This window comes from Crocuta crocuta, unplaced genomic scaffold (assembly GCF_008692635.1).
Source record: "Crocuta crocuta isolate KB4526 unplaced genomic scaffold, BGI_CrCroc_1.0 scaffold17, whole genome shotgun sequence".
Classification (NCBI taxonomy): domain Eukaryota; kingdom Metazoa; phylum Chordata; class Mammalia; order Carnivora; family Hyaenidae; genus Crocuta; species Crocuta crocuta.
This window is the reverse complement of record NW_027532041.1, coordinates 1,505,089-1,529,511: the sequence shown is the minus strand read 5'-3', so window position 1 is coordinate 1,529,511 and position 24,423 is coordinate 1,505,089.

Below are 24,423 nucleotides of genomic sequence, written 5' to 3'. Positions count from 1 at the left end.
TGTTCATTTTACATCTCTGTGTAAAATCCTTCGTCAAGTCCAGACTGCTCAGCACTGTGAACAAAGTTGGCATGTGTACGGAGACCTCCTACCTCCTCAGCCATACTTCTGAGCCAGCCACATCAAAAGGAACCTGGTCCAATTGGGTTTTTCTGCTTTTCTGATATCTCAGGTAATACAGTACAGTGGTTAAGCACAAAGACTCCGGTTCTAAACAATCTAAACCCAAACCCTGGCTCTACCACTTTCTAGATCTGTGGCCTTGGGCAAGTTATTCACCTGCTCCGTGCCTTAGTTTTCTCATCTGCAAGATAGGGCAAATAATAGCACCTAGCTTAGATAACTGTATACATGGAAAAGTACTTAGATCTTTGTCACGTGGACTAGTTATAGCAATTTTTCCATCTGTAGGAGATTCCCTAGCCGGAAATTCACCATCTTTCTGACCCTGACCCCACTCTTTTCTCTACCCACTTACCTTCTGGGGACACCCAAGACATCATCTCCTGCAGAATGCTTTCCCTGGCCCCCTTGAGGGGGCACCGGCTCCACTTCCTGTGGTGTGTGGCCTACCCCAGCACACTACCACCATGCCCTTGTCTGACCAACCTTGCAGGCTCACGTACTAATCTCTTCTCAGGGCCTGGCACACAGCAGGTGAGCGTAAATGTTTGTTGGATAACAGAATGAATTGAAGACCCCTCCAGAGGGAGGGGCGGTGAGCCCCAGGCTGAAGAGGCCCAGGACTTGCAGCCTCATGTAGGACACAAGTGACGAGGGGCAGCTCAGCTCAGGGTAGGCTTGGGCTGAGCCAGCCCCTGTGTGCACGCCTGTGTAAGGAGACCTCTGGGACTTCTATTGCTGTCTCTCTTTAAAATTGCATTTTAGTTAGAAAAAGAAGATGTTCCCTCCCAGAATTTGAAAATCACTGATCCTGGTGCTCTCTGGACTCTCTCCCAGCTCAGAAGTTTATAATAAGCTTATTATATTATACCCAGCCTCTAAGTACGGTGACCCTGAGGGATAGCATTTGTGCCTTTAGGATCTATCAATTCAGATATTGACGCCGAGTTTCTGTGAAGGTGGCAACACAAGCAAAACGAATTTTATCCATCTATCAGCATAGAAGACACTGTGTGTGCATGTGAGAAACATGTTTCTTCAGCCCACAGACAATGCTTGGTATGTGGGTGGACTAACCACCTGTCTGCAGTACCCCGGGGCCGGCCAAGGGCAGTAGCCCCAGGGCTGGGGATCTGAAGTAGGGCCTACCACAGTTTCTACAGCTGAAGTTCTCTGTCCCCTCAAAGGGGGAGTAAAGGCCCAGAGCTAATTCCAGAGGCCTGGCTGTGAGAATGTCAGTTGCCTCTGAAATTTTATCTTAGATTGAGCAACTCACCCTGACCTCTGACGCCGTGGAGGTGCTATCCGCCACCCTGGCAGTAGCTTGTTGTAACAGGCGTGGAAGAGACCAGAAACACTGAGCCCAAGTGCAGACAGGCACTGTCGGAGCCAGCGTCAGGGCTCTGTTACTCGGAGGGAGGGAGAGCTTGAGGATGAATCATAAACTAAGGAGCAACATCTGGGATGAAAAGTCTGACTCTTACTAATAGGCCCAAGCCAGTGTGCTGGCTCAACAGCTGCCAGTTTCTTTTCCTAAATACCAGCAGCCTCCAGCTGTCACAGAAGATGGGATGGGAAGGAGGGCTTACATCCCATCCCACTCACCTTGCCACCTGGGGATGTGCTATTACACACGAAAGCATGTTTTAGACCAGATTCTGCCAGACTTGTATTGGCAATCTAGGCACAAAATCCATGGTCAGTTACTACATGTGAAAGATAGGAGGGGAAGATCCAATATGCATCCTGTAGGAAAGATCCTCTCCAACCCCCCAGGTGGATGGGCCAAGCCTAAAAGTCCTTCACCAAGAGGTAGGTACGGGTCCCTGAGAACTGCTCTGAGGTACAATGCTACCAAATTTGCTGATTTTTCTATCTTGCTCTCTGCAAGCAAGTTGAGCTATATGATCTCTCTAAGAAAGCTACCCGGAGCACTGCTCTTTACTTGGCAACGAATAATTATTTTTGACATGTCTAATGCTAATTAACAAGTGCCTGGTGTGGATTTCTATATTTGAAAAGTTTAAGCAATCTCTAGAGTGTGGATTGTGAAGTAGGGCACTTTGAATATTGTCTAACTACCTTGCGGGTAGTAGAGATTAAAGTTAATATGCAAACAAGCATCCCAGTTTTTACAAAAACATCAGACATGCAGAATGATACTGAGAGACTCTCTGATTGATTTTGTTCATTTATTCATCCATTCATGAGAGTTTTGGAATACCTCTTTTATGCCAGGCACAGTTCTAAGCACTGGTGAACAGGAAATAAAGTCCCTGACATCGTGGAGTTAACATTCCAATGGGAGAGGCTCATGATAAATAAAATATAAATATATCCTCCAATGTCTGGTGGTGATAGCTCCCATGAAGGAGAATAAAGCAATGCCAGGGGCTAGAATAGCTCTGTCCAATAGAAATGTGATGAAAGTCACATCATATTTTCTAGTAGCCACATTTAAAAGAGTAAAGAAAAGTGAGTGAAATTAATTGTAATGGTATATTTTATTTAAATGAATACAACGTATCCATGACATTATCATTTCAGCATGCAGTAAATATGAAATTTGTTAGTGAGATATTTTACATTCTTTTTTTCAAACTAAGTCTTTGAATCCACTGTGTATTTTACACCACCAGCACGCCTCGATTTGGAACAACCGTATTTCAAGTGCTCGATGGGCGCAAGTGGTTAGTGGCTACTACGCCGGACAGCACAGAGCTTAGGAGGAAAAGGGAAATGGTACTATTTTAGACAGGGTGGTCTGTTAAAGAGGTGACATTCTTTTTTAAATTATTTTTTTTAATTTTTAAAAAATTTTTTATGAGAGAGAGTGAGATAGCATGAGCAGGGGAGGGTCAGAGAGAGAGGGAGATACAGAATCTGAAGCAGGCTCCAGGTTCTGAGCTAGCCATCAGCACAGAGCCCAATATGGGGCTTGAACCCACAAACCATGAGATTATGACCTGAGCCAAAGTCAGACGCTTAACTGACTGAGCCACCCAGGCACCCCAAAGAGGTGACATTCTGATGCAGATCTGCATGAAATGAAGGGGAAGCCATTTGGTTATCAGGAGAAGAGAAAATACCAAGAACAAAGGCTGTACGTTGGGGAATAAACTTGGCATGGCAGCCAAACCCCAAGAAAGCATGTGACTTAGCTGGTATGTTCCCGTTGCCCTTTGTCTTCCCATCTTCCTCCTTGGAATGCATATGGGGCGGCTGGAGGGGCAGCAGCTGTTTTTCCACCCTGAGGACAAGCACAGACTCCCAGGTCAAATCCCAAGCTGTGTCAATGCTTCCCCAGCTATCTATCTGTGGCAAAGGAGCAGGGATCCACACCTGGCCCCGCCCCTGATCTGCTGCAGACCAATAATCTTGTAAAATAAAATAGAATTCCTTAAAAATGAGATGAAGTAAAAAGAAATGAACATACGATATACAAGAGTATTCAACAAACATAACATTGTTCTATCGAGTTACTGCAAAACCCAGATACACTATCCCTGTGCTCTCTTTGTTAGCAGACCACTGATAAGCAGGGGCGTCCAAGGACAACACACTGAGCAGCAGTGAGTTCTGGCACCCTAGGTAAGTTTTTCAACCTGCTTAAGCCTATCTTCTCATCTGAAAAATGGGCTTGTTGTAATAGTATCTCTTTCACAGGCTATATAGTTTGGTGTGATCAAATAAAATAGCCCCCGTGAAAGCTAGCCCAGGATGTCATCTTACGTGAGCTATTGCTCTTCATCACACATTTCTCTCCCCAGTGGGCTGTCGGCTCCCTAAGGACAAAGACAACTATGCCTGACTATACAAATCCAGTACCCTGTGATGCCTGCAGAGGGGGGATTCAACAAACTACTCTTGAATTCTTGAAAACTGCTTTGAAATCCTCCAGTGAAAGGCGTTTGGAAATCACAATCCCCAAAGTTTTCAGTCAGTCAGTCAGTCACTCAGTCATCTGTTGGTCATCCATTCAGTTCCAACACAGCATGATGAAATGGAAAGCAGCTCTGGACAGACCTACGTCCAAGTCCAGTTTCTTCCACTCACTAGTTTGGGCAAGTCACTTTACCTCTCTGAACTTCAGTTTTTGCACCTAAAACATGGATATCATCCCACTCACCCTATTAGATTGTTGTGGAGATTAAATCTGCAAAACAGCAGGGCTCCACTCCTGGACTCTATCGTGCCTGCTGCGCACACAGTGCAGAGAGTTAGTGCAGATGGCTGTGCTGGGCGCTGACCGGGATGCAGGCCTGGCATTTCTGGCTTGGCGAGCATTCCTGAACCTTTTATTGGCAGCATCAAAGATGCCGGCAGCTGGTAGCAAACTGGCACCAGTGTCTGGCAGAGACATAAAAATGGGACCTCACCCCGTCAGGCTCTGTTCTTCCCCTACCCTGCCTGGAGGCTAGTTCCAAACACTCCCTGGGCCTGTGGGCTGTCGGTGGTAAGAGGTACCTGCTTTGAAGTTGGCAATTGCACCCAAAGTCTTCCCTGCTTAAAAAAAAAAAAAAAAAAAAACTACCACCAACAATAAACCTCTCTGTGTGGCCTGCCACACGGGATGAAAGTCTTGGAGTACTCATCACTTCTTTAGGGCTAAAGGTATAGAAACCTTTTAAAGTGCAAAGTCTGAGGGAGATCCTAAGGTGGTTGGGCCGTTAACCCCATAACTCCCTATAGTTCATGTGCCAGACTGTATCCCATTTGATCACAACACTCCTGCTAGGATATTTTTATTTATTAATTTTGAAAGTTGTGGTAAAATACATAACATAAAATTTACCCACTTGACCATTTTTAAGTGTACAGTTCAGTAACATTAAGTACATCTACATTGTTGTGAATGTCCCAAACCCACTGCATGTTGCAGAATTGAAACTCTGTATTCGCTAAACAATAACTCATTCGCTCTTCCCTCTACCAGCCCCTGGCAAACACCCTTCTACTTTCTGTTGCTGTAAATTTGACTACTCCAGGTACATCAAATGAGTGGGATCATGTTATATTTGTCCTTCTGTGACTGCCTTATTTCACTTAGCATAATGTCCTCAAGTTTCATCCATGTTGTAGCATGTGTCCTTCCTTTTAATGGCTGTTTAATATTCCATTGTATGTATGTATGTATCATATGTTGTTGATCTGTTCATCTTTGATGAACACTGGTTACTTCTGCCTGTGGTATTATAAACAATGCTGCTATGAACTGATATCTTTTTTGAGACTCTGCATTCACCTCTTTTGTTTTTTTTTTTAATTTTTTTAATGTTTTATTTATTTCTAGGAGAGAGAGAGAGAGAGAGAGCGTGAGCAGGGGAGGGTCAGAGAGAGAGGGAGTCACAGACTGAAACAGGCTCCAGGCTCTGAGCTGGCAGTCAGCACAGAGCCCGACGTGGGGCTCGAACCCACGAACCGCGAGATCATGACCTAAGCGAAAGTCGGACGCTTAACCGACTAAGTCACCCAGGCGCCCCTGCATTCACCTCTTCTTGGTATATACCCAGAAGTGGAAATGCTGTTTCATATGGTATTTCTATTTTAATTTTTTGGCACAGTCACCAAACTCTTTTTTCCATAGTTGGCTGCGCCATTTTACATTCCCACTGACACTGCACAAGGGTTCCAATTTCTTCACGTCCTTGCCAACACTTGTTATTCTCTTTCTCTTTTCTTTTTTTTTTAAAGTAGTAGCCACCCTAAGGGCATGAAGTGATATCATATTGTGCTTTTGATTTACTGGTTTGTTTCTTTTAAATTGCCATTTTGCAGAAGAGAAAGCTAAGACTTAAAATATGAAGTAACTTGCCCAAGGTGATTCAGCTCCTCTGTAGAAAGACCAGCCTGCATCACATTCTCTTCTTGGGGCAGTTCTGGAGCTCAGCAGCTGAAGCCCACAAACCTGGAATGTGATCCCTGCTGCACCCAAGCACCCATCCATCCACCCAGCCCATCCCCCACCTCTCCTTAGCCTCCAAATATTGGTCAAATATCTGTCAGCCTGCCGGAAGGGGTGAACATGAGGACTCTGGAGCCTGACCGTATGGCCTGAGGCATGGCTCTGCCACTCACTGGCTGTAGAATTGCCAACAAGTCCCGAACCCAGCTGTGCCTCATATTCCATACGCACCAAAAGTGCTTGATAAGAGCACTACTTCTCGGGGTGGCTGCAGGGTAACTCCGGGGAATGCTGCTTGCCACAAGTCCACACAGAGAAGGCAGCCCAGGCCCTGAGGTTCAACCAGGACACAGCATCGGGGTCCCTGCCCTCCCGTAGGTCACTGTGCAGTGTGGGCCGCAGCCATTAACTAAATATTTACACAAACCTGTGTCAGGGGAGGTGTGATAAGTGAGTGCCCAAAAGGAGAAGGGCCAGTGGGAACCGGTTTGTCTCACAGTCTCTTTCCCCCTCAGTTCTACTCTGGTCAGGCTGCCATTTACATAACAGGTAAAACAGCAACTCAACTCTGGGGAATCCACCACAGAGCTGAAGGGGAAAGGTTAAAAGACTTAGTCTGGCATTTAAAATTCTTGGCTAATTTGGGTATTCCAAACTAATAATCCCCTTTAATTCTTAGAGTGGAATCAACAGTCTTTTTCTTTCAGGAAAACACACGTGTGAACAGGTTTTAGATGATTTTATTTAAAAAAAAGGCCTCAAGTGATGCCTTTTAGGATTAGAAGGATGACAAGGAGGGAAGATTTGAGAGCTGACAGAGCACCATCTGATAGACACATCAGCTCTATGAGGACAGAACTGTGTCTGTGTTTTGTCACTCTATACACAGGGTGGGCAATGCTCATTTTCCCTGGCCCCTGGTAGATAAGTCAGTATTAGTCGGATGAAAGAGTTCAGTCCAACCAATATTTCAAGTGGCTACTATGTACCAGGCAGTATTGTTATTGATTCATGTTAATTAAAACATGTGCCCTGGGGTCCAGCATGAGCAATCTAAGCCTTACAACTTGGAGGTAGGAAGTATTATCCTCATGTTAGCAAAGGAAGAACCAGAGTCTCAAGGGTATTGAGTGTTTTGCCTCAATTCTTGTATCTAGTAAATGGCAGTTAGGATTTGAACCTTCATCCATCTCTTGCCAGGGCTGAACTCACTTGACCTCTATGCTCTGCTTGCCTCCCTGTGCATCATTAACCCCTTTCTGTGCAGATCACCCTGCCTTGAGAAAAAAGAAATGAGGGTTGCTCCTTTTCTTTCTCTCAGTCAGTTTAGAGAAGTGCACATTTTGCTCTACCTACGAAGAATCACAACATTCTAGGGCAGGGAGAAAACATGGACGGTTCTTCTCTCAGGGCTGAAGGCTTGGGTGGAATTTGCAGAGGCCCCTCCTAGGAGCTATAAGTAGCTCTTTGGTGAGTACAAAGGGCGGAGTCCGCCCTGACTGGTCTGCCTGCGGTCATTGCTGGCCTTGCTAATTAGATCTCCTTTCATCTACTGAGCTCCAAGAGCTTTTACCCACATTAACTTGTTAATCTTAGCCCCATCCTTTCTGATGCAGATGACAAGCATAATTAGGTCTAGTCAGGAGACAAAACAGAGCCAAGAGACAGCGGCAGAGCCAGAAGAAAACACAGGGTAGCTTCCTCCTTCTGCCTGGTTCACTGTCTCCCCTGCTGACACAAGTGTTTTCAGTTGGCCTTGAACTGGCTTCTGCCTGCTTTTCTGTATCCCAATTTTGAAAATAAAGTGTGGTCCGTCTGGATCTTAATGCACAAGTGTGGGTGTGCAACAAATATCACATTTCTTCTTAGCTTTAACTTCAGCTCAGTCTAAGCTGGGTCCATCTTTTTGGGTTAATGGGAGATTCAGTCTCCGCTTTTATTGGTGCTAAAGGCACCCCACATCCTACAAAAGCTGTATCAGTTCTAGGGTCCATAGTAGAAAGAAACTTCTTAGAAGTCCCTGCCTACAGTCTTGGATCCACAGTGGCAGGTGCCAAGATGTCCATGATCTATGCCTTGAGGTGCCAGGGCTCTGTGGCATGATAGCCCGTGTCGGCAACATTGGCCAAACGTTTCCTGGCTGAGCATTCCCTGTGGTTCTGTAAGGAGGTTTGGGTCCCCGCTTGGTGCTTGGTGGCACCGTCATATTTCTATCACCTCTTCACCTCAGAGATTCCGTGTCTCTCCCTTAAGGCCCTCCCATCTCTCCTTCCCTTCTAGGATGTACTGTGTAAATCTCAATGAATTTTGGCTCTTACAAAAGCCAGGAAAGAGAATTGTCTCCCAACAGCTTTGGCTCAGCAGGTGCCCCTGAAGCTGGGGTTGCATGCCATCATGAGTAGGGGAGGGCAAAGCCCTAGATTCTCATTCTCTTCTATTTTACAGCAGAGAAAACAAAACATAGTTAATATGCCTTTTAAGTTTCCCCACCGTCAAAGCAATGTACAGGATAGTTTGTTGGCTAGGGCTGCCATAACAAAATACCACAGGTGAGGGATCCTAAACAACAGAAATTCATTTTCTCACAGTTCTGCAGTCTAGAAGTCCAAGGTCAAGGTACTCAGCAGGTTTGGTTTCTTCTGAAGCCTGTCTTTTTCGTTTGTGCATGGCTGCCTTCTCGCTGTTTCCTCACATGGTCTTTCCTGCGTATGCACATCCCTGACATCGCTTTCTGGGTCCAAATTTCCTCTTCCTGTAAGGACATGCATCATATTCAATTGAGACCCATGCTGATGGCCACGTTTCAGCTTAATCACTTTTTGGAAAACCTTCTCTCCAAATATAGACACATTCTGAGGTACTTGAGGTTGGGACCTCAACATATGAATTCTGGGGGAACAAAAGTCAGCTCATAACACAAGGGTTAAGTGTGTTTTAAAAAATTCTCAGTCATGGGGCACCTGGATGGCTTAGTCGGTTAAGCGTCCGACTTTCGCTTAGGTCATGATCTCGCGGTTCGTGGGTTTGAGCCCCGCGTCGGGCTCTGTGGTGACTGCCAGCTCAGAGCCTGAAGCCTATTTTTCAGAGTCTGTGACTCCCTCTCTCTCTGACCCTCCCCTGCTCACGCTGTCTGTCTCTCTCTCTCTCCTAGAAATAAATTTTAAAAAAAATTAAAAAAAAAATTAATTAATTAAAAAAATAAAAAAAATAAAAAATTCTCAGTCTACCCTTTTGCCCTCTGTAAATAGCAATCACTTCCTGTCTGGCTTTGGAATCTACAGACCTGGGTCAAAGCCCTGCTTCACCATTTCTTAACTGTGTGGGTTTAGGCAAGTCATTAATATACCTGGGCTTCGGTGTCCCCAGCTATAAAATGGAAATAGCAATAGTATAAACCTTGGAAAGCATTCCAGGGATTAAATGAGATAATAAAATACTCAGCATGGTGATCATAGTGATCAAAACACAGAAAGTGCTCCATAATGAAAGGTATCCCCCATCCACCCTTCTCCAATTCAGTCTTCCTCTGCCTGAAGTCTCAGCACTGAAGCCACTTTCTCCAGGAAGTCCTCCCTGATGTTCCAAGCTTGGGTTTAATAACCTCTTTCATATTGGGGATTTCGTGCTCCACAATCCTAACATTTACCACACTGGGTTGTAAAGGTCAGCTGAAGTGTCTGTGTTCCTCAGAGCAGGGAATCACGCAGCAGGTCCCCAGTCTCCTGTCTTCCTCACAGCTGACTGTTAGAGGTCGGCACATTGGTTATTAACAGCTTCTAGGTGCTGAGAAAACATTATAGAAAAGAAGGAAGGAAGGGGTGGGTGGACGTGGGGGAATGAGGCTTCCTTAGAGTGGTAAGATCATTCACCCCGGCACCATTGACATTCCGGGCCGCATAATTCTCTTGTATGGGGGCCACCATGTGCATTGTAAGAAGTTAGCAGTATCCCGGGCTTCTGCTCACAAGATGCTAGCAGTACCAGTCTCTCAGCTGTGGTAACCAAAAGTGTCTCCAGCCACTGCCTTATATCTCCTTGGGGGAAGTGGGGGAGGAGAGGGGAGATGAAAACATAACGTCATTTGAGAACCACTGCCTTAGATCTAAAGCTTAGATTTTAGCATACCTCAGAATCTCTTGCACACAGATTGCTGGGCCTCTCTCTGCTGGGGTCTGAATGTATCCCCCCTTAAGTGTATACATTGAAACCTAACCCCCAGTGTACTGGTATTAAGAAGTAGGGACTTTGGGAAGAAGTTAGGTCATGAGACCAGAGTCTTCATAAATGGAATCCGTGCTCCTATAAAAGAGACCCTACAGAGCTCCCTAGCCCTTTTCACCATGTGAGGATAAACACGAAGTCCACATCCCCCAGAAGAGGCCCCTCCCCACACTGTGCTGCCACCCTGATCTCTGACTTCCGGCCTCCAAAATGGTAAGACATACACTTCTATTGTTTATTAGCCACTCAGACTGTGGTATTTTGTTATAGCAGCTGGAATTCACATTCCCAGAATTTCTGATTCAGTATAACTGGGGCAGAGCCTGAGAATTTGCATTTCTAGCAAAGTCCTTCTCGTGCTGCTGGTCTGGGCCACACGGAACCCACTGCCTTAGGGGTGCCATAGCACTGGGCTTGGGAACGCAAGAGACCTGTGCTGAATACCTTTGGCCTGTGACTAGATCTGGCAAGGTAAAGAGATTTCCCCTGGCTTGGCTCTCAAGGCACACATTTTTTAAATGTTTATTTATTTATTTATTTTGAGAGAGAGAGCTTGTGGGAGCGGGAGAGGGGCAGAGAGAGAGGAAGAGAGAGAATCCCAAGCAGGCTCCATACTATCAGTGCAGAGCCCAATGTGGGGCTCGTTCTCATGAACTACAAGACCTTGACATGAGCAGTAATCAAGAGTTGGATACCCAACCGATTGAGCCACTCAAGTAACCCATGAGGAACGCATTTACGCAAGATTGTCCTCAGGCTGCAGACAGCAGGGAGACTGCAAAGACAGAGAGAAGGAGGAGAAAAAGAGAGACCTCAAGTCAGGCCAGCCTAGGTGTCAGAAGACACAGCTGGGCTAAAGCAAGGTAGTTGGGAGAGGCCACTGCCTCCTCCGCATGCCTGCCTCCACCAGTCTTACTCAGGGTCCAGCATTCACCAACATTAATTCAGTACAGATTTACCGAAAGCCATCTAGGTGCCAGGCCCTCTTGTGGGTGTGGGGATACATGAAGGACATAATAGAATAAAAAATCCTTGCCCTCATTGAGCTTATATTCTGTGATGGCTCAGAAAAGAACACTGAACAATTGGGCAACGTGGTAGAAAGCCTATGGTTCTGTGGTAAAGATAAATCAGGTATGTGGGGCCAGTGGTGGGAAGGGGGAGGTGGCTGGTAGTGGTGTCCTGGTAAATGTTGACTAACTGGCTTTCTGGGGGTGGAAATGTCCTGATTTTGTAGTAATGGCCAATTTCAATGGTGTCGTGGAAGACTGTAAATTATGAATGTGATGTCATTAAACAAGAAATTAGGAAGCAGTGCACATAGTAGCACAGCATTACATAGTATTTCTGCCTTATAGGTACCATACATCTACATAACTGAGTATACGTACTGGTAAAATGTAAAATAATTAAGAAGTGATAAATTTGGGTATCTTGATTATATGTTTATGTAATTTGATTCACATTAATGATTGTATATACTAACCAGCTTGCAAGTTTTGTGAAACTTTAACCATCTACTCTCATGAGCTGGTAGTAGTTGGCTCCAGCACACCACTGGTAGTTAGGGAAGGTCTTGTTAAGGCAGCGACATTCCAACAGAAACCTGCAAAAGGTGAGAGAGTAAGGCAAGTGGGTATCTGGGAATGAGCACTCTGTCCTTCCTGGGCAAAGTAGCGTGTTGGGCCTGGTATGTCCACATGGCCATGCCCTTGCACAGGCTGACCCCTGGGCCAGGGAGCGTCTGTCCTCACTGCTATGCCTAGTGATAGTCTTCAGGGCCTGAGCTCACAGATGGCCTCTTGGGCAAATTTCCTTATTTCTCCCAGGCTTCCGTAAAGCCTTTCTGGAAACACAGGTTATGAAGGTAGTAAATAAATGACCACCAGCAGACAAATGATTTCCCTCCATGATCCCTTAGGACTTTAAACCATGTTGCTTTAGCCCATTTCGGTTTTATTCTATCCTTGTCTGTCTCCCTGTGGAGCCCCCTTTTTTCAGGTGTATGAAAATGCCAGGCTTATAGTTGATGTGGCTAAGTGCTTAGCTACTGAATGGATCAACACTGATCTTAATATGGGGTAGTTTACACATAAGTGGGTTTTAGTGAGTGCTCTTCTGTTGAGATCCACAGGCAGGGCTTCTTCAGCCACGGTGACACTGTTAGCATGACAGCCCCTCTCTGTACGGATGAGGCTCAAGAGAGCCTGCCCGAGCCCACCATGGCCTCAGTTATCCACAGCAGCAGCCACCCACCATCAGGCCACAGACTGAGGGCTTTCCTTAGGCCATGTTACATAAGCCTCAGAGCAACCTACAGGTGTACGTCCTTACCCCCATTTTACTTATGAGGAAAATGAGGCTAGAAGAGGCTTAGGTAAGCCACCCAAGGTCACTGGGTGGCAGGTGGCATGGCTTTCACTTTGCTGCACAAATTGAGTAAGAACTGGTTCCAGGCAGTAAGGAGGTCATCCATGTAAAATATTAACTGTAATAATACCGGGCAGCAGGGCTAAGTGCTAAGTGTTCATTGGAACCACCAGCCATGCTTGGGAGCACAGGGGAGGGAACCTATGATTCCATGCGGGGCAGGTGGCAAGGCAGCACCTACATGCCATAGAAGTTTTGACCCTGAGCTCAGACTTCTGGTAGGAAATGCGTGGGGGCTCTAAGCCCTTCTGACGAGCACATAGGTATTAGTGGAAATTCAGGAGAGAGGTTTTTCATGAAACTGGTTCAGGATCAAGCACCTTGGGCCACTGCCATGTATTCATTTATTTATTTACCGAAACAAGCTGGGATAATATTTTTAAAATATTAACTGGTTTTTTCCCTTTCCTGGTATTTCCCCTTTGAGGCAATAGACTGGTCTGGGGAAGAGTTGGGGAAGGCACTATGAGGAAGGCCTAAAGAGCCCACAGGTCTCTTCCTGGCATTGCTTTCCAAAACTCAAACCCTTAAGGGAATGGAGAGGATTGGGGTATCCCCAAAATGTCTGGGGAAAATACAGTAAAGAGAGATAAAGATCCCACCAATCTAGCTGGGTTTGGGAAGGCAGAGGGGCATGTTAATAAGAGTTGAGGTAGGATGGTTTCAGAATGAGGGACTGGCATGGGGAGGGGCAAGCTTTGGGCAGGTCCTCAGGAAGTTTGGGGAGCTTAGGGACAGAGGTACTCTACCTCCTTCACTGTCAGAGACCTGGAGGAAACAGGGAGCTCATGAGGGAGTGGCTGCAGACATGAGGCCTCAGACAGACCCTATTCCAGGCTGGTATGGAAGCACTAGAAGGAACTCATGTCCTGGTGCAGCATGGAGGTGGTGGAGAGCCCCCACCAGACCTCGGGCAGCATTCAGATGGGAACAAGGCCTGTGGCAGCTGCTGCCTGAGGACCAACCACGACAGCGGGACAGTAGTCCAGAGAAATAGGAACCAGTTCCCATGCTTCTGCTTCAAGGCCTGGCATGATGCAATTCACTGAAATTTAGCCACAATCCCAGGAAAATGGAGAGGGAAATTCCCAATTGGCAGAGTTTCTGTCGCCCTGTAAGGATAGTGGCTCGAAGTTAAAATGAAGTTGAGTTATAGAGTCATAATCTGCGGAAAGTATTTACTGAGCCTCTAAGATTCTAGGCACCAGGGGTGGGGGGTGGAGGAAAGAAATGAGTAAAGTAACAACCTGCCAGTGGTCCCGTTGTCTACATTCCTGAAGCAGAAGTGATGCCAGGGCCTGACTTCCATACGTGGTCCTCTAGTGCCTGCAGCAGTAACCACTGATGTTTATTAAGCCCTTACTTTGTGTTAATCTTTGCACAAAGGGTGCTCTTTGTCCCATTTTAAGGGGCTAAGGGACATTAAGCAGTTTTTGCAAGACCACACAGCTAGTCATTTTACTAAAACCACACAGCCAGCAAAGTTGCCAAGTTGGGATTCAAACCTAGCTGGCTGTGCTAGGTGAATTGTGCCCCCCTAAAAAGATGTTGAAGCCCTAACTTCCAGTACCTGTGAATGTGACCTTACTTGGAGAGAGGGTCTTTATAGAGGTTATTAATCTTAGATGAAGTCATTAGAGTGGGCCAGATCCAATATGACCGAGTCCTTACGAAAGGGGGACAACTAGACAGAGACACATGCACAGACACAGAGAGACTGCCATCTAAAGATGGAGGCAGAGAATGAGGTGATGCATCTATGAACCAAGGAACACAGAAGATCGCCAGCAAACCACCAGGAGCTAAGAGAGAGGCACGCAGCAGATTCTTCCTCGTAGGCCTAAGAAGGAGCCAACCTTGCCAACACTTTGATCTTGCACTCCTGGCCTCCAGAACTGTGGGACACTAGATTTCTGATATTTGAACCACTCAGTTTGGGGTGGTTTGTTACAGACACTAATGCAGTGACTGCCTCAACAGCCTGAGACTTATTAAATCACCAAGTTATATAGCCATTTTGCTACCCCCTACGCCAGTGTTACAGCTCGAGTCCACAGAGCAGAATCTCTCTTTTCTCTCTGTCCTATTAGTGTCTCTTCATCTCCTCCCATCTCCTTAGCACTATTTTCTACATACTTTTAACTGAAGTCATCCCTGCTTTTCTATTGAAGGCTTGACTTCAAGGGTGAGTTGCCCTTCAAGGGTGAGTTCCTCCAGTCCACTTTCATGACACCATCCCTCAGCCAGATTTACTGTCTCCCTCCCTCTAACACCCACATCATGAGAACATTTCCACACGGAATCATCTTTGGTAACGGGAATGGCCATTTTCTTAAGTACTTTGAATGCTTGTGGAAGGCCCAGGAATAGCAGGTGTTTTAAACCTCCCTACATTTCAATACACCTGAATTTCTATACTTCAACTGGAGTTCCCCATCCCTTCTTTCTTTTCCGGTTTCTCAAATTCACCTTCCCATGAAAAAGAAACACCTTCAAATGACTCTGTACTTGGCTTGTATCTGTCCTATTAACAGATTTTCAATCCAGGCAAGGAAAGCTTATCCCACTTCCTTCCTATCCCCTTCCTGTATTTTAACAAGGTTTTGTCATCTCCTTGAGCTAGGCTCAGCAGAAATTATTTGGCTGGGTGAGCATTTTATTTTGGCATTTGAGGATGGTGTTGGTTGGAGCCTTCCGTCTGTACACTGTAAAGAACACAAATAGAACAAAAATGTTCAGTTTGAGGCCATGGATCCTGTCCAGTGCCAGATTAAGGCAGAGACTCTTCTCGTCCAGGATGGTGTGCTGGCTGGCCTCCAAGAGCAGAGAAGTGGGGAGCAAGGCTGGCAGTGGCTGCTGCCGCCCAGTGAGCCACCTGCCCTTGACGGCCACAGGAGTTCGGAGATGCTGCTGGCCTGGCCCTTTGCAGGGGATGTGCTGAGAAGTATTCTCCTTTTTGGGAAAAACAAACCAACCTCCTGTGAGGAAACCTCAGTCTGTGGACAGATTTTCCATGAGAAGAATCCATTCTGACTTATGTGTCTCCGTGGTGGCTTTCCGCCTCAGGCTTTGAAAATTAAGGCCACTTAACGGGCTGCTTCTCTGAGGAGTCTCATGCTCTGAATTTTACAAGAGTTGACCCAAGAATCCTCTTGCCTGACCAAGGGGAAAGGTGGTAAATACTCCTTTATTTTTTATATTTATTTTTAATTGAATTATAATTGACATACAATATTATATAAGTTTCAGGTATGTCACATAGGGATTTGATATTTTTTCTGTTACAAAATGATCACCACAATAGGTCTAGTTATTGTCTGTCACCATAAATATTACTAACTATATCCCCTGTGCTGCACTAAATGTTTCTTTCTTATCTACCCAACACATCCCAGCGGGTCTATAGGTACAATTTATAATCTAATAAATATTTAAGGAACTTCTATAGTATGTTTAAAGCATGGGGCTAGCTATGGGGGAGGGAGACTGATTTCTTCCTGGCTTTTTAAATCCTGTACCAGACAGGTAACATACTATGCTGTGATGGTCTATGTTACAATAAGACTCTAGAGCACAGTGACTTTTGTAAGCTACAACTTCATGTACTAGTACAGAGATAGATGGCTGACAGGGTGGTCCTTCCACATTCATTGTGTTTATTCCTTCTTAGGATCCCACCCAAACCTCTATATTCCAGGGAGAAAACAAAGTGATCACGTCATGTTCCATTCGCCTCTCACTCGCCAAAAATTGGTAACATGGACACTTCTAGTTGTAAAGGATATTGAGAAATGTAATCTTCAATGACGCACCTATGAATCTAGCCAAGAATTAGAAATTCCTTTATTAAGGAAAAATATTGATGGACACGTACTAATCTCTACCAACCTTTCTTTCATTCATTTACCCGATTAACATTTATTTATTGAGTGCCAGCCATATTATTTGGCATTGCTTTTACACAGTTGCTTATAATTCACTGGTGTGTATAAACATATGCTCAGCTGAAAGGTCATACTGTGCTGTGTTCCCTAATAAGAAGTTCAAACTATGGATCTTCAGGAAAGGAAAGACTCATCCTGACTAGAGAAATGCATCTATTTGTTCAGTATACTTACCGAGCACTGTGGTAGGCAGCTTGTATGACGCCCTCAGTGATTTCTACCTTTTGGTATTCACATCTTTGTACAATCCCCTCCCTTTGTATATGGACTGGACCTAGCAGCTTGCTTCTAACAGACAAAAATACAGCAAAAGTGATGGAATGCCACTTCTGAGTTTAGGTTACAAGAAGACTTTGACTTCTCCATCTTGCTTGAATGCTCACGCTCTCTGTCTCTGCCAGTCACTGTTTCTGTCTCTGTCTCTCTCCCTCTGAGCCCTTACTCTGGGAGAATCCACTGCCATGTTTTGAGTAACTCTAGTGAGAATCTCACGTGGCAAGGAAATAACATTATCAGTCAACGGCCAACAAGGCCCTAAAGCTTGCCGACAGCCATGTGATTGAGCTTGGAAGTCAATTTTCTGAGGTCTGCCAACAGCCTCATGAGTGAACTTGGAAGCAGAATCTCCTGCAGTTGACCCTTGAGATGACTGAGCCTGACTGGCAGCTTGACTGCTGTCTTGTGAGAGACCCTGAGTCACAGTCATCCAACTAAGTGGCACCTGCACCTAATTTCCTGGCCACAGAAACTGTGAGATAGTAAATATTGTTTTCAACTGCTAAATTTTGAGGTAATTTGTTATGCAGCAAGAGATAGCCAATACAAGTAAGTACCATTTTCAGATATTGTGTTAGGCCCTAAGAATGTGAAAAATGAGTGATGCCCGGTCACCGTCTTTGGGAAAAGGGAGAGGCAGGTGTCTGTGCAAATAGGGTACTAACAACACAAGATGGTAAGTGCAATGATGGAGATGTGCTGAGCATGAGATAGGAGAGAAGAAGGGTTCCTTATCTAGGAGAGAAAGGGGGAGAGGGAGGTCATCCTAGGGAAGCCTATACTTGGAGGAGGGGCCATTCCATGGAGAGGGGACATGGGCAATGCCTGGAGGTGAAATGGTGTGGTGTCAGCATGGGAACCAAGCCTGATCGTTTGTGTGCCAAGCAAGAGGTGAAAGAAGGTCAGGTTGGAGAAGTGACTAGAGACTAGCCCAGTCTTGTGCCAGTCATTTATTTTAAAGTAGTCAACATTATGAAATCCTGCTTTGCGTGAAAGGAGGTAAAAACAAAAGAGTTAATAAAGGAACCAGCATGTTCTTCTCAACAGTCCAACACCTGAATTTTAAGAAGCCAAATTCAATTACTTAGAGAACACAAGCAAGTGTGATTTGCTTCATTGTTTTTCCTCATAAAACTGAGCAGAGAACTGATGACATGTGTCCATGGAATAATTGTGGTTCTTATTGAAAAACTGGCTCAGGTGATGTTTGATGCTTTTACAAGTGGGAAATAGGCCTTTCCAGCTGGAGGACTTTATGAATCTGTAGTCTGAATATCTGAGGAGAGATTTTGGAAGCAATGTGTGATTTTTGTGTGGTTGATTTTTTTCCTCTTTTTCCCTCTCTCCCTTCCTCCTTTTTTCATTCCTTCTTTCTTCCTTCCTTTCTCCTTCTCATTCCCTTCCAATCTCTTTCTTTCAGTTCTTCAGAATGTTAAAGGTTTTGTAATATGTCTAAACTCTCAGCATCAGCTCTGCGAGGTATGAAAAGGAAACAAAAGCACTCCTCTTTCCCTTGCCTGGAGGATTAGCTCTAAAGATTCTTAACTGGTTCTTGGAAGGTTCTCTGGATCACAACTGCACATGAGTGAGTCCAGTGATTCAGCCAATAACAAGTTTATTTGAACCAAAACAGTTATAAAACTAGACTTATGGATAATGGTTGGTCTAGAATAGGAAGAAGTAAAAACAATATTTAAATTAACTTTGAAATTGAAATGTTGTTTAATACCATTTCAGAATGGTTTTCTGTATCTGCAATCCATAATTACTTACATGAAATAATGGTTAGGGGCATCCTTGCACCTGGACTGCAAGTTCTGTGAATCTGGAGTCCCCCTCATGCCCACACGGACAGGGGCTTGGGGTAGACAACTAGAAATAAAACATCACTTGCCCTGCTGGGTTTTACTGGAGGCTGTATCCCTCCCTTCCAGCCTGATTTAATCGGGCACCATTCTCATATCATGAAGTTATTTCTTCCTCTGATCCCCACATATGAGTTCCTTGTGCCTCTGTTAACTACCTACAGGAATGATAGTAAAGTATTGTCAGTCAAAAAGGCAAAGGCCTCAATCAATCAGAATGGACATGGTGCTGGTTCAGCATCCTGGAATCTCTTTTATGCCAGCCATCACCCTCTTTGTAGGGAGGCCTGGGGGTTCCAGAAGAGGGACCCGGTGGCAAGAGGTTCTTCAGGGGCTCACGGGTTCCTTGAGGATCAAATTCGTACATGCTGAATAATTGTTTTAATGTCTGTATTTCCCACCAGACCATGAGCACTTAGCAGGTATGAGCTCTGTCTCTCTCATCTTTGCCTCTCTACTACCTAAGACAGTGTTGAGCCATAGTGGGTGCTTAGTAAATATTTCTCAGGCAAAACTGAAATATACCTGTTTATTTAGATATTCAGTGATTACTGAGGCTCTGCCTTGACTTAGACACTGTCCCACGTGCTTTGGAAAATGTAAAGAGAAAAAAGTGTTGGCTTTTTACCTTTGATGACTTTTTGGTCTAGTTACTAGACTCTGTTAGAAATTGTCTTACTCATCCTAATCATCCCAGTGCCCAAGACAATGCTTGGCATATAACATGCACTCAGTAAACACTTGTTGATTAACTGTAACTTCACATGTCTAAGCCAAAAGAGTTGCTTCAGACTGGTCACTCATCATCCACCCCTCCAAATCTGCCAGTCCAGCAAACTCTGTCCTGTAGAATTACTCCTGCCAGTGATCCAGCAAACTATATGGTTAGCCAGGAACAAAAGCCACTAGGAAAATAACGCATCACTTTTCATCTGGGTGTTTCAAAAGGCACTGAGTTATTAAAATAAGGTCACAGCTGTCCCAATCAGATCATCTTTTCAAAGGAATTACAGGGTTGTGAGCCAACAGTGACCACATACACCTTTGCAGTCCTCAGAACCAGTGTTCTCGACACTGAAAGCAAAATCAAGTAAACAAGGTTGTGTTGTGGACTTCCTTGACCCAGACTTTCAGGAAGGAGCTGACACACTGCCCAGACTCGCGCTCACCCACATAGCTCTGAAGCCAAACAAACTGGAGAAGCTCGTGTTTTCCCAGCTGTATGATGCACTCACTTCACCAAATGATTGGCCAGAAAACAAGGAAAAGAAAAAAAAGTACGCCTAGTTCAGACCAGGCAAGGAAAGAAGAATTGCTTCAGCTGGCCTTTGTTTTTCTCTTTTCATGAAGTATCAAGAAATATAAAAATGGAGGAGGTTAGATCTATGATTTTTAGTTACTAAAAAAGACACAAATACTTTTTTTTTTCTTTTAACGATCTGATCGTATCATTGCTCTGCTTCAAAACTTCGGTGACTTTATAGTCTTCAAACCCTTTGGTGACCCTTTAGGTCTTTCACAACTTGTTTAAAACAACCTTTCTAGCCACATCTGCCCCACTTCCTCCCACGCAAAGCTGTTCTTGAGCTTTGCCAGGTTCTCATTGTCTTAAATACCTTCTGTGCTTTCTCATCCACACGCTTTTGTTCATGCTGCTCCTTCTGCTTGTTAACACCCTTCCTTGCCTTGATCTCCAGGGAAACTCTAAGTCATCTTTCAAAACAAGGTGTTTTTCACTGTAACTCGCCACTCATTCCAATAACAGAATTAGCAGCTCTTTCACCTGTGTTCACCTAGGACTACTTTGTGTGACCTCTTATTGCACTTATTCCTTGTATCATTTATTCATTCGGCATTCACTGACGTTCTGTTTTGCACTGGGTACTCTCTAGGAAGTGGGGATCCAGTTAGGAAAGCCCCTAACTAATGGCTTTCAATAAATCGATTGTTTCATGTCAGAATTATAAATTCGTTGTAAAGGTAAACACAGGGTGCCCTGGGAGATCAGAGAAGTGTTGCATACCCCAGTGTGATTGGTGGGAGAAGATCTGGAAGGCTTCCTGGAGGAGGGGGCACCTGAAGAGCCTAAAGGACAAGACGTTTTTATATCTATCCCCTCATTTTTGGTAGAGCACTCCTTGAAGAGAGAGGTCAATCACAGATCGTATTAAATCAGGTGATTTATTCCACACATGTTTACTGAGCTTTCTACTAGGAGACAAATGCTCCCAACCGGGAACAGCTTGGGGGATTAGGAAGTAGGAGTTGGAAGGGAGTGAAGTGGATGAGGGAAAGAGAGGAAATCAAGGATGATTCTCACGTTTCTAGTTTAAGCAAATGAGTAGATGGTGGACCAGGGCTGCCATATGTAAGTGCACAGGTTGTAGACTCATGATGAGTTAAGAAACGTAGGAGGAGGAGCAGATTTGGAGGAAAAGTCTTATTCTTCATACCAGAGTAACCAACACTTGATATATGATGTTGGCATAGGATGGAATTGAGAGAATTATTTTGTTTTCTTAAAAGCAGGTCGTCTTTCTTGTGTAGACTGGAAAATCAACATTCTTGCTATATTCATTTGACTCCTTATTTTCAGATATCAAGAATCCCTGCTGTCAGTCAGTCAGATATTTCCCACTTCCCTTCTGTCTTTAGATCATTTGACACCAGTGCAGAAGAAACGTTAGGATTTCTGTCTTAAATGAAGCTTGGAAATTAGGTGTGAAACTGGATAATTTGTTCAGTTATTAGTATTAATTAACCAATAAATGGGGTTAATTAACAACATTTGTGATTATTATTAACCAGAAGTTAGCTTTAGTTATTAGAACTGATTCAAGCCACAATTCGATCATCTCACAATAGTGGGAATGCCATGTTAACTTAAAGTTTTATTTTCTTTTATCCCATTTTGCCTTTTACATAGTGGAAGAAATTGAAGCAGGAGTTTTGATCTCTCAAGATTCTCTACCAAAATAAATAATCTCTTCAAAAAAATATTTCAGTGCATTCTTAGGATACCCTAAGTAATTCCCTCTGGAGAAGTTGGACTCTAAGATGTCCATTGGGTTACCATTTGACTTCCTGTTACATTTAGAGAGAAACATAAATCTTTTAATAAATGTACTACTTTAAAGTGCATCCAGAACTTTCTGGACAATCAGCTCTTCATTATCCTTGATTGCTATTCTTTGCTTTTTCCATCTCTTTCTAGAAATACTGGGTCCCAACATATGTATCCTATAAAAGTAGACAATGCATCCTACAAAAGACAGCTGCAGCTGAACACTTAATGGTCACCCCCTTGGACTGCTCATTTTTCCTACACAGCCTTCACTGACAGCATATTTAATTTGCTCTTTGTTATGAGTTCAGTCCTCTTTCTTCTTTTTTTAAATTTTTTGTTCTCCAAATGTATTTTTCTTTTAAGCTACTTGATTATGGGCAGTATTATCTTCTTGTTCACAGTTTAGATGAACTATTACAGTAGATTAATAGATTCCAAACACCTGTCTTTGGTGATCAAATGGGAGAGAGACAGGAGGTAAAGTTTACCTTTGTATTATCTATGTGTAAAAGTGTGCCTGGTACATGTATAACATGCAAGGCAGTGATCATGATTAGCCTTCGTAAGAAGAAGAAATGGTTGTAGGAGCACTATTTCCACAATATCATTCTTAATTACTTACTTTTTTTTTTTTTTTTACTGCTTATTTATTTTTGAGAGAGAGGGTGTGTGTGTGTGAGAGGGGCAGAGAGAGGAAGACACAGAATCTGAAGCAGGCTCCAGGCTCTGAGCTGTCAGCACAGAGCCCGATTCCGGGCTTGAACTCACAAACCATGAGGTCATGACCTGAGTCGAAGTCGGATGTTCAACTGACTGAGACACCCAGGCGCCCCAATTACTTGCAATCTTTAATCTATTCATGAAAACAGGTCCTCTAAGGCAATGATTTACATTTTTGCCATACTCTTCCAAAAATTTTGAAAACTATACACCTGTCATCCATTTTTAAAGTAAACATCTAATAAATTTAAACAGTTGCAAAGGATGTGACTTCTGACATATTATAAATATTGCCATTTAAAAATAAAGCTCTTACATTACTTTCTTAAGTGTTTCCCAAGGAATTCGAAATGCCACAGCCATTTGACACCAACCACCATGATTAAATATTCCGTCACCACCTAGTTAAAAGTACTTGAACAAGCTTTTCTTTAATAAATATGTTCACCATGGTTACTCCATTCTACTTCTCTACCTGAATTTTTAAATAATGTTTTGGTGCTTGAAAGTCTTTTATTGGTCATTCTACTGTACTTTCTTACCTACCTACACACACACACACACACACACACACACACACACACACACAAATGTAAGTTAGGGTCTCAAAGTGTTTTAAATTTTTTCTTCTGCATTTAGTTATTGTTAGCACAGAATTAGTCAAAATAACAGACACATATCATCTATTTTGCTGCATAATTATGAAACATAAAAAGTAAGTGTTTATTGAAATTGCATTCCTTAATAAGCCGAGTAGCTCCTTCTCTCAATAGTTTCTTGTATCCATGGGTGAGGTATTTATTGCTGAGGGAGATGGGGTGCAGGATCCATTCTCTTCCTACTTATGAATTTTACAGACACAGGCACTGAGAAGGTGTGTTCACATAAATAAGTAGGTGAAAATGGATTGAATGGCATTGCCACTCAAGTCTCCACTATTTCTGGAGTACAAGACAAAGATCACATAGTCATTTAGCACTAAAACAACTTTTAATGATCTGTCAGCTGACAGTTCAATTAGGATGCCCTTTAATTCTACCGAAAGCAGAGAATTGGGAACCACACGGCTTGCACAAGGATTCATTACCCAGCCATTAGAATCCAGTTAAACATCAGTATTTGGAATTGTCCCTCTGTGACACAGAGATTTCTACACTTTAATGAAACACACCAGGGTAATTTCCAGTCAAGTAGGATGTGCCTTTCTTTGTAAGGTGGGAGGATGGATGTGGTGAAAAGACAGAACCATAATGCGAACTCCTTAGCCATCTTAACTTTTAGAAAGAGTGTTAATGGTAACTGAGCATCTGAATGGATTTCTTTAAATTATCCCTTTACACATATCTTTTGGAAAGCCCTCAAATGGTATACCAATTTGAAACCACTGTTACAAAGATCTCTGCCAGGTGCCACCATTTGTTCACTTGGCAATAGAGCCTTTTCTCAGAACACTTAATATCTGAAGAACCAATGCTTCTTGGAATATCCCCTGGGAAATGATACCTTAGAGGTTCATTTAATAAATCTTAATTTGTTGCCCAATTAGATAATAAAATCTAAAGCTGTGAGCTGCAGGTTGTTACAGATGTAGGAGAACAGATATGATGATGATGATGATGATGACGACGACGACGACGACAACAACGACGGTGATGATGGTGGTGGTGGTGGTGGTGATAGCTATTGTTATTTATTTGTGTTTGCTTCACATAGCCCAAATCCCAACAAACACTGGTAAATATCAGTAAGGAGATATTTTTCTCACACAAAAATAAATTTCTGGGCAGGTAGCCATGGACTGAAACAGTGGCTCAACAATGTTGTCAAGTACCCAGTACTTTCTATCTTGCCATCCTACCATCATTCACTGGA